The sequence below is a fragment of the Adiantum capillus-veneris genome, chromosome 19 (assembly GCF_014529385.1).
Source record: "Adiantum capillus-veneris isolate H3 chromosome 19, ASM1452938v2, whole genome shotgun sequence".
NCBI lineage: Eukaryota > Viridiplantae > Streptophyta > Polypodiopsida > Polypodiales > Pteridaceae > Adiantum > Adiantum capillus-veneris.
The window spans coordinates 60794348-60809072 of record NC_140949.1 but is presented as its reverse complement, the minus strand read 5'-3'; the positions used below and the strand labels follow the sequence as shown (position 1 = coordinate 60809072).

Here is a 14725-nt window from a genome sequence, read left to right as displayed (position 1 = left end):
ATGCTGTACACGCATCCCAAGGCTCTCACGAGGCTCCCCCGGTGTTCCCTTGCAGTTTAGGTGCGAAACCCTAAGCCTGCAGAAAAATACACCAGGCTGTAATTCGTTGTTTCGGATCGTTTTTAGCGGAGCGAACACGCCTACGCGTGTCCTAAGGGCTCCCGCACGCAATGGGACCCTTGTGAATTGGACGAGTTTTCACGCGAGAAAACTCTCCGAACTCGCAATCTTTCGCGATGGAACTGTGCGTACCTGTGGGGGATTAGCAATTAGCTAATCCGGTTCCTATTCAGAAGGCTCTTGCCTTGGCAAACGCGCATAAACCCGCAGAACTGTACATGTTCATCTGAGTAGTCCAACTAGTGGGGCATTACCATATGTGCCAAAGGGGAGAGATGAATGAGAGCAAGTCATCGCGCTACATGAGACGGAGGAGAAGGCAAGCTTTCCATTAAAGCTGTAGACCTGCACCCACTACTCACACACACACAGTAGGTCACTTGTGTTCAAAAATCAGCCCCCTCTCTCTCTTGGGCGCCTCCTCCAGCTGAGGTGTCCTGCAGATGGCTCTACAACTGCCAAGTGTCCAGTTTGCCCCTTTGAGTTAATTCCCTAGTTCCCACTGACTTATAAAGTTATAAGTGACTTTTCGAGTGGCCCAGACTTCATTTGGCGCACACACGCTTCCATACTCATCAGAATTCAGTGCTAACTGGCCCGACCAATCCCAGACTGACCGACCCAGACTCTCGCTGTGAGAAACCTATTCGGCCGCAACCGTTTCACATTGGCCATGCAATGTCCACTTGCACCTTTTCAAAGGTTCCGAGGAAAACAAGTAAAAATAAAATAAATAAAACATATCTAGTACTTATTTACAGAAGGCAACAGGAAAAATACACCTCCTGGTGACACGATGCCACGTCAACATGTCAATGCATTTCATTGATTTTCAGCCTGCTGCTAGGGTCAAGGTTTATGACAGTTTTTAGGGTTAGGGTTAGGGTTTTTGGCAGATTTAAGGGTTTGCACGTTTTAGGGTTAGGGTTTGCAGAATTAGGGTTTTGAGCAACAATCATGGTTTTGACTCCCCGGCACACACGTCATCACTTTGTGACAAAACCTCTCTTACCGAGACTGTCGAAGCAGTTCAGAAAGAAGTTAACAAGCAACACATAAAAAGATCGACAGCAAAATTCAAGCTGCCTTACAAGAAAACCCACTACAAGAATCTACTGGCCTCAAGGTCCGGATTGGGGGACTCCACTCACCATGGTGCACAGACAAGGACACTCTTGAGGAAGTAATGCCAAGCTCAACGACATACTCCAACCCGTCTCCTAAATTAATCACACACAAGAATGTGCCACCCGAGCATTGTATCCTTACTCTCAAGGACAAAGAAGAGCGATGGAAGCTACTATGCCAGTGTCATCTCATGAAGGGAAAACAGCTTTGGATCACCAAAGAATTTACTCCAAATCAGCTCAAGGCCAAAGCCAGTGAACTCAAGAAGATGCACGAAGCTCGTAAACAAGGTAAATGGGTAGTCTATCGAGGTGGTAATGCAACAGACTTGGACACTCCAAGTCAAGAATCAACCGCGACAGCACCAAATAACCACTTCAAAACAATTCACAGATCACAATAGATTTGCACTGGCCCGGCGGAGTTCCATGCCTAGAGATATTGGCCCCAAAGATTGGCGCTCCTTTCGGTATTTCTTTTTGTATTAATCAATCATCAAAGTACAAGAGAGCAGTTAGGGTTTCACTCTCAGACTCTCCGTCCAAATGCTCTGAGAAGTGAGACCCTCACCACTTATTTAAAGGTTACAAGGGATGCCGAAAAGCACAGCCCCAAAAGCTTGAAAGCAAAAGCTCTTTTCCCTCTCTCACAGAGAGCTTCTGAAAGCAAAAGCAAATTCTCTCTCTCTCTCTCAATGAGAGCAACAAAAAGCAATTATGCCTTTTTGGCCAAAAGCTGAGATTTGCGTCGCTCGAAAATATCCCCCAAAAAAAAAAAAAAAAAAAAAAGCTTTTTTCACCTCCGCGATTTCCGGAAAGTAGGGTTTTTGGCAGATATTAGGGTTTGCAGGAATTTTTAGGGTTTCTGGCAGAAATTAGGGTTTCTGTTGTCCGCCACGTCATCACTTTGTGACATACGCCCCTCTTGAAAGCATTGTAATCGACCGCGATTACGCCTGCAAAACCGACAAAAGCCATAAACCGTCTTAGCAAACACTGACTGTTAGTACCTACGTACTAGGAACACACATCTAGCACATGTACAAAATCGACAGTCACATCACACGACATCACAAGACATCACATGACAATTAACATTCATTCGGATCTTAGACCATGATTTATCGGCAATGTAGCTAGCAATCACATCTAGGTCCAATCGGGACCTCATCGATGTCCGATTGACTAACCCCTATTGCAACCATGTCTATTCGAGATCAATCAGACCAAAATGCTGCAGCCATTTCGTCTATCAGTTCCTGCACTCACAAGAAGTCAAGAACAAATCAGTATCATAATCATGAAATGGACAGCCATTTCGTCTATCAGTTCCTGCACTCACAAGAAGTCAAGAACAAATCAGTATCATAATCACGAATTCCATTTCATAAAGTCATCCAACAGAATACTGTCAGCTCTCAGTATCCCTGAAGCTCAAAGAGACATCAGTGACTTTAGTATCAAAATCAAGGCATCTGTTGACACTGCACCAGATCTTCGGCCAAGCTGAGTTTCTGGGTTCCGTTTGGAGTAGACTATGCTAAACCAAAACATCGAGGTAAAGTTTCAGAATCCGAGGAGTATCTGCTAGGTCCTCCTCCTCCATCCACTTCGCATCAAATGCAGGAAAGTTCTTGAACTAAACCAAGAACCGCCTTCGGACTTTACCTTTCTTCGTATCATTATGTGCCAAAATCTGTTCAGGAACAAGGATCTCCTCGTTTTCTTCCACTGCGGGTTGCTCATCAGGCTCCCCATCATCAGGCACATCACCCTTAACAGAGTTCAAGAGACTCACATGCAATGCATTGTGAATCCTCCAAGTATCTGGCAGTTTCAATCGGAAGGAGACATCATTTATCTTTTCAGTAATCTGGAAAGGTCCGTAGTATCACATACTAAGGAAAAAGCCTCTCCTTTCCCTTTTTCTTTCTTAGGCGTGCCTTCTCAAAAGTAAAGAGCACCCAATCATCCTCCTTCAATTTCAAGTCGCGACGATGGCGATCCGCTGCCTTTTTCTGTCGTTCTTGAGACTTCTGCAAAGTCTCGCGAACCTTGGCAAAAGCCGTATCCAAATCTCACGAATATTCATCCGCTTCCAATATCTAATCTTTCGTGCTCAGGAAGGATGGAACCTTCGCAGCACTTTCAACAATCTCACATGGCGTCTTCCCTGTCGAAGAGTGTATCGTGTTACTGTAGGCAAATTCCACCAAAGATAGCTTCTATTCCCATTGAGTCTACTGATCCGAGATACAAGACTTCAATAAATCTAAAATCACTGAATTGGCAATCTCAAATTGCCCGTCAGTCTACAAGCGGAACGATGACGAGAACTACAACTGCGTGCCAATGTTCTCCCAAATTGCCTTCCAAAACAAACTCATAAATCTGGGGTCTCTGTCGGAGACAATCATCTCAAACTGCCATGTAATCGGAAAATCATCGTGATCATTCGGTGTTCTCGGGAGCTCAAAAAAATGAAATCCATTCAATATTTTCCCGGGGGCGGGTGGGTATGTGTAAAGGGTATAACAATCCCTGTGCCTGTCAAACTTGACCTTCTGGCATACTGCGCACAACTCTTCCACGTCCTTTTTGAGTCACGGCCAAAAGAAATATCTCTCTACCCCTTTCATGGTGGTGGCAATGCCGCGGTGACCCGTAAAAGGTGGACAGTGGCATTCAATCATAACCTTTTCCCTCAACTACTGTGTAACGCACAACGTGTCAGGAGCTAGCATACGAATCACTGGTATGTTTCTTATCCTTATTTCTTGTCTCTTGGAAATCAAAGTGAAGTGTTTCTTACAAGTTACAACTTACAAGATTCGAATCCCAAATGTGCAGGAGAGCTTATTTTTTAGCACATTCGAGATGCTATCGAGGAGGTTGGGCCATAACATGTGGTGCAAGTGGTGACAGACAATGCAAGCAATTGCAAGCTTATGGGCGAAATGGTCGAAGCTGCATATCCACACATAGTATGGAGTCCTTGTGCAGCACACTCCATTGATCTTATGATGGAAGATATTGGTGCACTACCATGGGTGACTACACTAGTTGATGAAGCTCTACAACTTATCAACTTCATTCATCGAAAATCATTTGCTCTAGGGTTGTTCACTGCCCATTGCAAATGGGCTCTCAAGAAGCCGGCAAAGACCCGATTTTGCTACATCTTTATTGTCTTGTGCCGGTGAGCTTCTCAAAGGTTTCCTATTCTTTGAATGCCCATTGTTTTATGTACAACTTGATGAAATGCAAAGATGACTTGCGTCGTATGGTGGTAGATGAAAGGTGGTTAAATTGGCCAGACTCCACCACTCGTACTGCCGTGGCGATCTTTGATGGGGTGATTTGCAACAACACGTTTTGGAGGGAGATTGATGGCCTTCAAGCAGCTCTTCAGCCGATAGTTAGCGTTTTACGCTGGTGTGATAGTGAGGGATCCACCCTCGGTCTCCTCTACGAGTTCATGACAAAGTTGAGGGTAGCCATACTTGATTGCACGTCATTGAGCTCGGACAGGTAAGGTTTTTGAAATATTTATCTTTCTTTCAAGTCTTAACTCTTATGGCATTACATGATTACACATATCGTAGTTCACACGGGATTATGTGAACTTGTGACATGTAGAGTAAGCATCATGCTTAACATATTTGATGTATGATGGAATTGGTTTCGCCGTCCTATACATTGTGTAGCCCACATGCTACATCCGGCTTGGAGAAGTGAGACTCAGAGATCCGATCGGGTGCTTTTGACCGGATGGAATGAATATGTGGAGAGAATCTATCGAAACAATGGTCATGCGCAAAATCGACTAGAAGAGGATCTTTTGGAGTATAGAGGTAAAGATCTCTAAAGTCTATACGTATAAGGTCTTAAAGCACAATCATAAATAGCATATTCTAAAGTCTTTAGAGCTTGTAAATTGTGTCTTGATTCTTGTGAGAAATTATACATATAGGTGGCAAGGGAAATTTTTCTCGTGCAATTGCCAAAGATGTTGAAAACCAAGCACTTCCAGTTTCATGGTGGGAAAAATTTGGGGGTTTGACACCCATGTTGTAGTCTTTGGCTTTGCGAGTCCTCTCCCAAGAGGTGAGCTCATCCGGTGCGGAGAGGCTATGGAGCATAATGGGGGACATACATACAAAAGATCGAAATAGGTGAGCTTCTCAATGAGAATTTAACTTTGGTCATACGTTCATTGCAGTGACTAGTTTATGCATTTTGCCTAACTTGTGGTGTCTTAACTTTTTTGTAGGCTCAATACTCCCCAGCTTGATAGGTTGGCATTTGTTAATGCCAATCTTCGGGTATTGGAGAAGACGGGCGGATTGGATAGTGCCGGCCCTGTTAGTTGGCTACCAAAGCAAGTGGATCATCGACAGATTTTAGTTGAGGCAGCCGACATCTCACATCTCCAGCCACATACACCTGAGGACGATGTGTATGATTTCATCCGTGAGGACATGATGAGGTTCTCACGACAGACTCGTTCGACTACACGTCGCCGGCGTGGGGAGTCCACGGTTGCTACTACTAGTGCTCGTCCTGAGAGAGCTACTCGAGCACGTAGGCCTAGACGTAGTGTTGCAGAGCTTACTTCTACTGCTAGGCGACTTACTTCGACTCCTTCAGAGTGTGAGAGTGATGAGGGGAGTCAGTCAGATGGATCTCAGTAGTCTCTTTTTGAGTCTAGAGGAGCGACTCACTAGCGCTCAGATTTGCATATTTTGTCATGCTACTCTATCATTTTATCATGGGACAGCTTTTTTTGTGTTTGCCGTATGGGTTTTGACACCATCACTGCAATCTTGACTCTTTACAGTCTTGTGCTATGTAGTCTGTCGAGTCTCGACAAGTTTATGGTTTGGATTTCATCTTATTTACATGGAGATTTGACTTATGTGCTTGACATTCTATGTGCATTGTGTTCAAACTTCACTATCTGATCCATTGTTTTGTTTAGTTCTACTAGTAATGTTCGATGAATCAGAAATCTTGAGACTTCTTTGCAAGTAGTTACTAGTTGTAACTTGTAACTTGTAACATTGTAAGTTGTAATTTATGTCGCTTTGAGGTTTACATTTTGCTCACTTTCAGTTTGTTACAGTTTAAATTATGCAACGGTCTATATCTTGGAAAGTAGAGGTAATGTAATCGATATTGATCACATTATCATATATGATGATATCTCCCTCTCTCAAGCATCTAGATTCTAGATTTGGCACAAATGTGTGCAAATGTGTATCGCATTGTGCACACCTATTATGTATATATATAATACTATATATATACCCAAAATTGGCGTTTCAGTCATACGTTTCACCGAGGCTCCTCTCAAAGGTGAAACGTTTCGGGGTGAAACGCCCCATTTCGGGAGTAACGTTTCGGGTCTGAAACGTTTCGCGGTTACGCTGGCCTGCGCACAGGACCACAAAGGTGTCAGAACACTCTCTAAGCTGACCTGAACCCTAGACCTGAAGTAGCTTGTCCACTTGCATATAGGGTTAGATTTGCACGTGACATCCCCTCCTTTTCAAAGTGAGGTACTGGTATCGAGCTGCATGGCTTCCTTATAGACTACCAACAACTCTAGGTAATCATTGAAAAACTCTTCTTCGACGCACACTGCCTCGTGGGTTCCTCGATCCTTAAACTTCAAAAAGTTGGCGAAACCAATGCAGCAACACTTGCTTCGGCTCCATGACTTCTGCTTCATCGATGATCTCGGGCTCTTCTTCTTCGGGGAAATGTCCTTCGGAGGTGTTCCCTGAAACACTTTCAACCAAGAAACATGGAAAACGATGTGCATTGACCATGAGTTAGGCAATTGCAATTTCATAGAAACCTCATTTATCTTTTTAATGACAGGAAATGGACCATACATTCTGAAAGACAATTTAGGATAATTCTTTCCAACTTGCTTAAGACGTTGCTTCATGATTCTTAAATAAACCCAATCCCCTTCCTTGATAGAAACATCCTGCTTGTTAGCCTCTTGTGAGTAAGACTCCTGAGCCTTGCTTAGCCGAAGCTTCACTCACAGAAATCCCATCCAACGACGGACTTTCAGCATTAGCATCAGGCATTTGACTGACCGAGCGAGTCAAAAGTGACTGGAACGAACGGCCAAAAGCTGCCTCATACGGAGTTCAACCAATGGCAGAGGCAAAAGAGTCATTCAAAATAGCCTGAACCAATGGGAGATAGAGTTCCCAATGAGACTGTTGATCGTGCACATATGACTTTAAAGCATCAAAAGCCAACTAATTGTAAATCTCTCTTTGACCATCTGACTGTGGATGAAAAGCCGATGAAAAATTCAACTTAGTGCCAAAATTTTCAAAGAGTGCGCACCAAAAATTGGGCGTGAACTTAACATCCCTATCTGAAACAATCGACTTTGGCAAACCACAGAGGGGATACCAATGCTTTATGAACAACCCTTCTACATCTTGTGCGATGACTATGACCTTACAAGAAATCAACATGCAAACTTGCTGAAACGGTCAACAATTGTCAAACATCGAGTGTTCCTTGAATGCAAACTAGGTGAAAGGTTAGTCACAAAATCCATGGAAATATCCTGAAAAGGTCCATCGGGAATAGGCAGCGGAAGCAAGAGGCCTTGTTGCTTACCCCGAGGAGCTTTTACCTATTGACAAATAGTCCACTGTGTGACATAACAAAACACATCCTTTCGCATTTTGGGCCAATAAAAGAATCTTTCTATTTTTTTCAGTCTGGCTAGCCTCTAGGCGGGCTCTCTCTACAAAGAGGCACCAATCACATCATGCATACTACCTGAATCAAACAATATGACAAAACGCTGACCATGTAACCGGCCTGTTAACTTCAAAAAGGGCGGTAGACTTTACTTCAAACCTTGATTTAGCTTTCACCCATTATTAGTCGTCTATTCTACCTGTGCTATAATGTCACAAGAGAGGGGAATGGGATACAGATGCTAGAATGCATCTGTATGCGAGTCAGACACTAGATTGGCCCCTAAATAGGTGCCCCTTTCGGTATTTCTTTATTCTTTTACAGTCAAGAGGAAGTACAAAGAGTGCTTATAGCACTAAACCTGTATCTCGCAGTTCTTAACCTGTATCCCGCAGTTTCTATCCTGTTTGGAGGAATTTGGGCAACATAACGACGCAGAACCCTGCCAAAAACAGTCTGCAAGTAGGGAATCCTAAGAGACCACTATCCTTGTCCCGATTCCACCTTTAATTGACCAAAACAGAGCATAACCAGCCTCTGTAATTTCTGGTTATTGACTGGTTTTTCTCTGTTTTCAGCTCCCTGTAGCCCCTGCACTGTTCCCTGCACCTTGGACTAGTTGCCCCTTGAATCTGGAAGGATTTAGGGCATCGAAACAGCCCCAAACCTGCAAAAATCAGAGTTCCGGGAATCCTAATCTGTATCCAGCAATACAACACCTGTTTTGGCTAAATTTTGGCAGCACGACCACTCCAAAATTGACCCCAAACAATTCCCAACACTGGAACTTGATTCAACTGACAAAAACCCTCTGATTCCAACTCAAAAAAAGCAATTACAGCTCACTGGAATTTTTGGTTTTTCACTTCTTTTGAGCCCCAACACTTCTCAGAAGTGTTCTCTGACAATTGGGCACTGTTCCCAATGCATCTGACATCCATACGGCTACAAAACAGTAAATTTCAGACCGCTGTATTTTCTGGTTAGGACCTGTTTTTGACCTAATTTCAGCTGTCAACTGTCCCTGCACTATTCCCAATGCCTTGGACTACGTGCACCTTGATTCTTACATGATTCCGAGCACAAAACAGTCCCAAAACAGCCCAAAATCAGCAATAAAACAGTGCTGATTTTTGTGTGTTTAGTTGAGAGGTTATCACCCTCTCGTTTCCCTGCTTTGGAGTAGCAGTTAGCTACTCTTGTTCCTGTTCAAGGAGGCTCTTGCCTCAACAATAGAGCATCAAACCACAAGATTGTACATGGTCAATCTGATGAGCCCACTAGAAGGGCATAACCATAAAGAATAGAGGAGAGAGAGAAGTGAGAGGTGTGCAGGTCATGACATCCTACACCTCACTGTACATAGAGGGTAAGCCAGCACTCCATTGAAGCTCTCCCACCTGTGACAGCACTCAAAAACGAGCTCACAGCTGAAAATCACGTTTTTGCCTTCTCTTTAAGTAGTAAACTGGCCTCAGTGTGCCAAGTGTCACTCATTTGTGCATTTTCCCGCTTTAGACCCTCGGGTCTAAAAATATCTCACCTGCAGCCTCTGTTGACTTGGCCACAGAGTAACAAAATGATCCCCATGTCAAACTGCACGTAATGACGCGAAGACATTTTGCCGTCCAAAATTAGCAGTCCCTCAAATTTAGGAGTTTCTGCCATTACATTCTTCTAGGTCATCTGACCCTCTTTGTACACTGCAGCCACACCCAGAACTGAAATGTAGCCTATGTAACAAAGGATTCCGCTTTGGCTGGCCAATGACCCCACTTTGGCTAACCATAGTCCTTGTCCAACCTTAGTGCTCTTTAGCCCTCAGGCCTGGACTCTCTTTGAACAGTTCCACATTGGCTATGCAATGCAGGGCAGTTAGATTTCTAGAGGGGTGTTTCCAAAAGGTAAAACAAACGAAATTCCCCAAAGAAAGAGAAAATAAACAAAAATGGAATTGCCACTGGCTGGTGACACTGGCCTTTCACATGACCGTAACATTTAAAGAGAGACTCGTCAATGTGTGTGTCAGAAACATGTGAAGACTCAGATTGGTTCATTAAAGTGCTTGTGGTAGCTGTTGGTGCTTTGAGCTCTTTAGGTGGGGCTGTCTTAAAACAAGCCTTCTTAATGTGACCCTCGACGTGACATTGATAACATCTACCTTCCTTGGCGTAAATCGCTTGTTCTTCAGCCCTTATGTATCCTCCTATAATTCCTTCTGCAGCTTTTTCATCCGAGGTTAGCTTAGGTTTAGCAGTTTTTTTAGCTTTACCCTTCAATTCATTTTGAGAGTTCTTTTTCCAAAAGGAGGAAAATTGGCCAGAAGAGTTACCATTCTTATCGTTCTGTGGGTTCTAAGGAGTCTGAGAGATACTGTGAGAAGACATGTTCTCCTTAGGCTTTCCTTTGTTGTGCTTCATCTCCTGTGCGAGAGCGATCGCTACCGCCTTGTTGAGATCGACGGGGTCGAAGACTTCGATATCAAACCTGATATAGTCGTCCAACCCTAAAATAAAAGCTTCTTTGCGCTTCGTATCCGATTTGCGTAATTGGATGCCAAGCTACAAAATACGGTTACAAAAGGACATAATTGGGATACCATTTTGCTTGAGATTGCGCCAATCTTTCTTTAACCGCGCTAGGTACTGAGGTGGCAAGAACCGCGCCTTGAGCTTGTCTTTGAAGTCAACCCAATTGAAAGAAAAAGGGACACGTCTTCCTCGGCTTCCTCTAGGTGTGCGGCCAACTGCTCCTCTTGCCACGCTTGATACCAATTAATGACATCACCGACAAGATACATGGCTGCCGTCAAAACTTTGCTATTTCCCGTCTTCTTAGTTGTCGCAAAATAAGCATTAAATTGATGCAACCAAGAATGAATAACATTAGCATCCATCTTACCGTCATACTTACTGAATGTCAACTTCTCCGTGACGGGGTTGTTGGAATCCGCTTCTCGACTTGTGCTACGAACCTATAGGACCAACTCTTGAATGCGTTGGTCTCTCTGTGCCTCACGTTCTAATTCCAAGGCCGCTCGTCTTTCTTTGGCTGCCATGCACCCGTGCTCACGCTCACGCTCCAAGGCTATCCTTCTTTCTTCAGCCGCCAAGCGCACTTGCTCACGCTCGCGATCAAAGGTAACGCGTTGCGCCTCTTGTTGTAGCATCATGTCCATCATCGTCTTGACAAAAGCCTCCATAGGATTTGGTGCAACCCTTGACGTAGATAGGGAAGGGGGAGGGTCGGAAAAACTTCCTGGTGGGGAAAATTCTTCTTCGCAACATCCATGCTCATCACCTCCACGCAAAGTATCCATTCCGCTTCGGGTGATGACCATACACTGAGATTTTGGGTACTTAAGTTCACGGGGAACTTGGGTTCTTGTGGTTCTTGGGTTCTTAAGGTTCTTGAGTCCTTGAGATTCTTGAGGTTCTTAAGGTTCTTTAGCTTACAATCTGTGTTAGAGAAGGCTTTTCTCTTACCCGAGCTCAACTTTTCCCTGCGCTATGGAGAGTGCTATGATCACGAACAAAGTGAGTGGATATTGTGCATGCAAGTGTATGAGACTGAGAGAAAGAGAGAAGAGAGATACGACACCCGAGAGTTTGTAAAACCCTCCTCCGAAGGCCCCACTCTCGTCAGCGAGAGTGGTCTACTTTAGATTGCACAAAGGTGTACAACAATATTGCATGGACTGATGCAAACGAGGACTATGCCGATGACAACGATGATGACTTCAGGGCTGAATTCGATGCTCTTTTATCTGCTGTCCACAAAGGGGTAATGGCTGCGAATCTGGAAGAACTTGGGGCTGGTTCCTATGGCTGAATTTTGTCGAGGGGCTTATGGCTGATAAAAACGCTGGAGACTTGCAGGACAAGGTTGCGTTTTTATGGCTGCTTTCGTAGTCTGAAAACGCTGAAGATTTGCAGGGCAAAGCTGCGTTTTTAATCACTGTTGTACATGCTAATAAACGCTGGTTCCTATGGCTGAATTTTGTCGAGGGGCTTATGGCTGATAAAAACGCTGGAGACTTGCAGGACAAGGCTGCGTTTTTATGGCTGCTTTCGTAGTCTGAAAACGCTGAAGATTTGCAGGGCAAAGCTGCGTTTTTAATCACTGTTGTACCTGCTAATCAACGCTGTTTTTCTGCGTTTTCCAATGCTGAAAACTGAAGTAAAAAACGTTGAATTCTGCTGCTTTGCTGGCGACCAAAAACGCTAAGGGTTAGGGCTGCTGCAGGTGAGGAAAACGCCAAGGGGGAGAGAGAGTATGGCGATCCCAAAAACGCTAGGGGACTGAAGGGGGTGGCCTCACCAAGCGAGCTTGAAGAGGTTCTTGTTGAGAGAGAAAGAGAGTACCTGTTGCTTGGAAAAGCCTGTTGTGCTCCTTGCTCATCTGCCCAATTGTGCTAACTTGGGTTTGCTTATATGTTAACTTACCCAATTTGCCCTACTTAGTTCCCAACAAGTCACTTAATAAATAAGTGAAAAATGTTAAAAATAGGAAAAAATAGGATAAAGTCACTTGAAAAATCCCAAATCTGACTCTGATGGAATCTTATGGAAATGCTTATGCTTATACGGTGTGCAACCAGAGGATATGCATCTACACTAAGTGTCTGGGCATGCACGGTCTACGAATAGACTCACAAAAGTGCCAGATCACTTCTAATCTAGACTGACTCGATTGACGGGAACCCTGTTATGGTGTAGCTTGTCCACGGACACATAGGGTTGGCTGTGTCAAGTGAAATGAAGCTTCTTTGACGAAAAGAAAAATGAGAGAGGTTCTTTGGGTTCTTGGTTCTACTTAGGTTCTTGGTTCTTCCCTTGAATTTGCAAAGCCGAAGCACGCACAGAGCTTTGATACCAATGTCAAGTGCAACATAAGCGTTTAAGAATTTAGCTGAAATCTAGTACTCCGCACAAACACAAGGTTACTTTACTTCACTTGAAAAGAGAAACTGAACTCAACACAATGAAGAGGAGAGAGAGAGAGGACGGCATGTCGGGTCCCAACCACCCTCAAGGGCCCCCTTGCTCTGTTGCCAGAGCAAGTACTTGCACAATGCTGTTACAATGATCCGAGATGTTGAGACGTTGATGCGTACCTGATGCTTGGAAGGGCTGGAACCAGTAATGGGCTGGCGATGAAGGGTTAAAACCTTATGGCTGAAAACGCTTGGGACTGTGGGTTGAAAACGCTGGTCCGCTACGATGGAGTGCTGCTGAAAAAATGCCATGGGTGCGGATGGCGGAACTGCTAGCAAAAACGCTAGAGGTGTTGAGGTACTGTGGGTACTGGTGTTGGTGCTGAGGTAGTGACTTATGCTTGAGAAGTGACCCTTAGGGTCACTTATATATGGGGCAAGAGCTGGGTCGGGCAATCCAACTTAAAAATGATGCAAAAATGTCACTTATTAATAAGTTGGTGGACTATTGATAAGAGGTGATTCACATGCAGAAAAATACCTATCCTGGGTACTAATGCAATTGTATGGAAACACTCCCCAATGCTTACACGTAGCAAACATTGGCTATGCTCATGTGCAATCAGAGGGTATGCAACTAATCTAAAGTGCATGGCCATGCACGTCCTGCTAGAGGCTCACAAAGTGCCAGGCAAGATTGATAGTCTAATTGGTGACTTTCTATAGCACCTTGTCCTTCTCTTGCAGACCTTGGGGTGCAAGGTCTCTTGATCTTGCCGTGTTAGCTCCAATCTCAATCTTGATGTGTGTTCCTTTCTATTGGATGTTTGTTCTTGATTCACTCTTAAGAGTGGGTTGATATTCCCTCGAGCTATGTTCTAAAGAGATGAAGATCAGTAGCAAGTTCAGACAAAGTTCCTTCAGATACAATTTGCAGCTCATCATTCTATATGGTGGTTGGTGAAATAGGCATGTAGCCTCACTAAAGGGCAATAAACTTTAACTATCACCCAAAAATATGTTGTCTAACTTTCCCTGTACGTTATGACACAAGGTAACTTCACAAATAAATCTACAACTGCAATTCACCACTTCAGTAATTTCCTGTTTCAGTCACTGTCAGATGCCCAAAGCCCTATATAAGCACCCCAAGGCTTCGTCGAGGCTCTCATGGTGTTAAATTGCAGTTTAGGTGTAAAACCGTAAACCTACAAATAAACACAGCAGGCTGTAATTCTCTGTTTTGAATCGTTTTTAAGCAGAGTAAACACGTCTATGCATGTCTCAAGAGCTCCCGCACGAAATGGGACAGTTCCCCTTTGATTTTGATGAGTTTTCACACGAGAAAACTCTGTTCTCGCAATTTTTCGCGATGGAACTATGTATACCCCGTGGGGGATTAGGAATTAGCTAATCTCGTTCCTATTCAAAAGCCTCTTGCCTTGGCAAACGTGCACAAAACCCATTGAATTGGGCATGGCCATCTAAGTAGCTCAACTCGTGGGGCATTACAATGCGTACCACCACTTCATTGCTCTTCTTCTCCACAAGAGCACGCCAATTCTTGAAAAGATCAAATGCCTCTGACTTGGGTATATTTGAAAATATACCCAAAGTAAAGCGGCTGAAATCATCCACTAGCAACATGAAGTAAAGAGCTTTGTCTAAAGACGGGGGTCTGTATGAGTCCACAAAGGTCGGTGTGAACCAAATCTAAAACCATGGTAGCTCAGCGTGGAGAGTGCTTCTCAGTGCACCTAGATGAATCCAGGATAAGCCTAGATTCACTTTTAAAGGAAAC

General features: G+C 44.1%; 1 protein-coding gene and 1 pseudogene across 2 annotated transcripts in view; one reads left to right on the top strand and one right to left on the bottom strand.

Annotated features, from left to right (window-relative positions):
- Positions 1 to 14725, bottom strand: part of LOC147434110 (ATP synthase epsilon chain) — a 54822-nt gene that overhangs the window by 27111 nt on the left and 12986 nt on the right. The window lies entirely within an intron of this gene.
- LOC147434111 (uncharacterized) lies at positions 3766 to 5974 on the top strand (annotated as a pseudogene).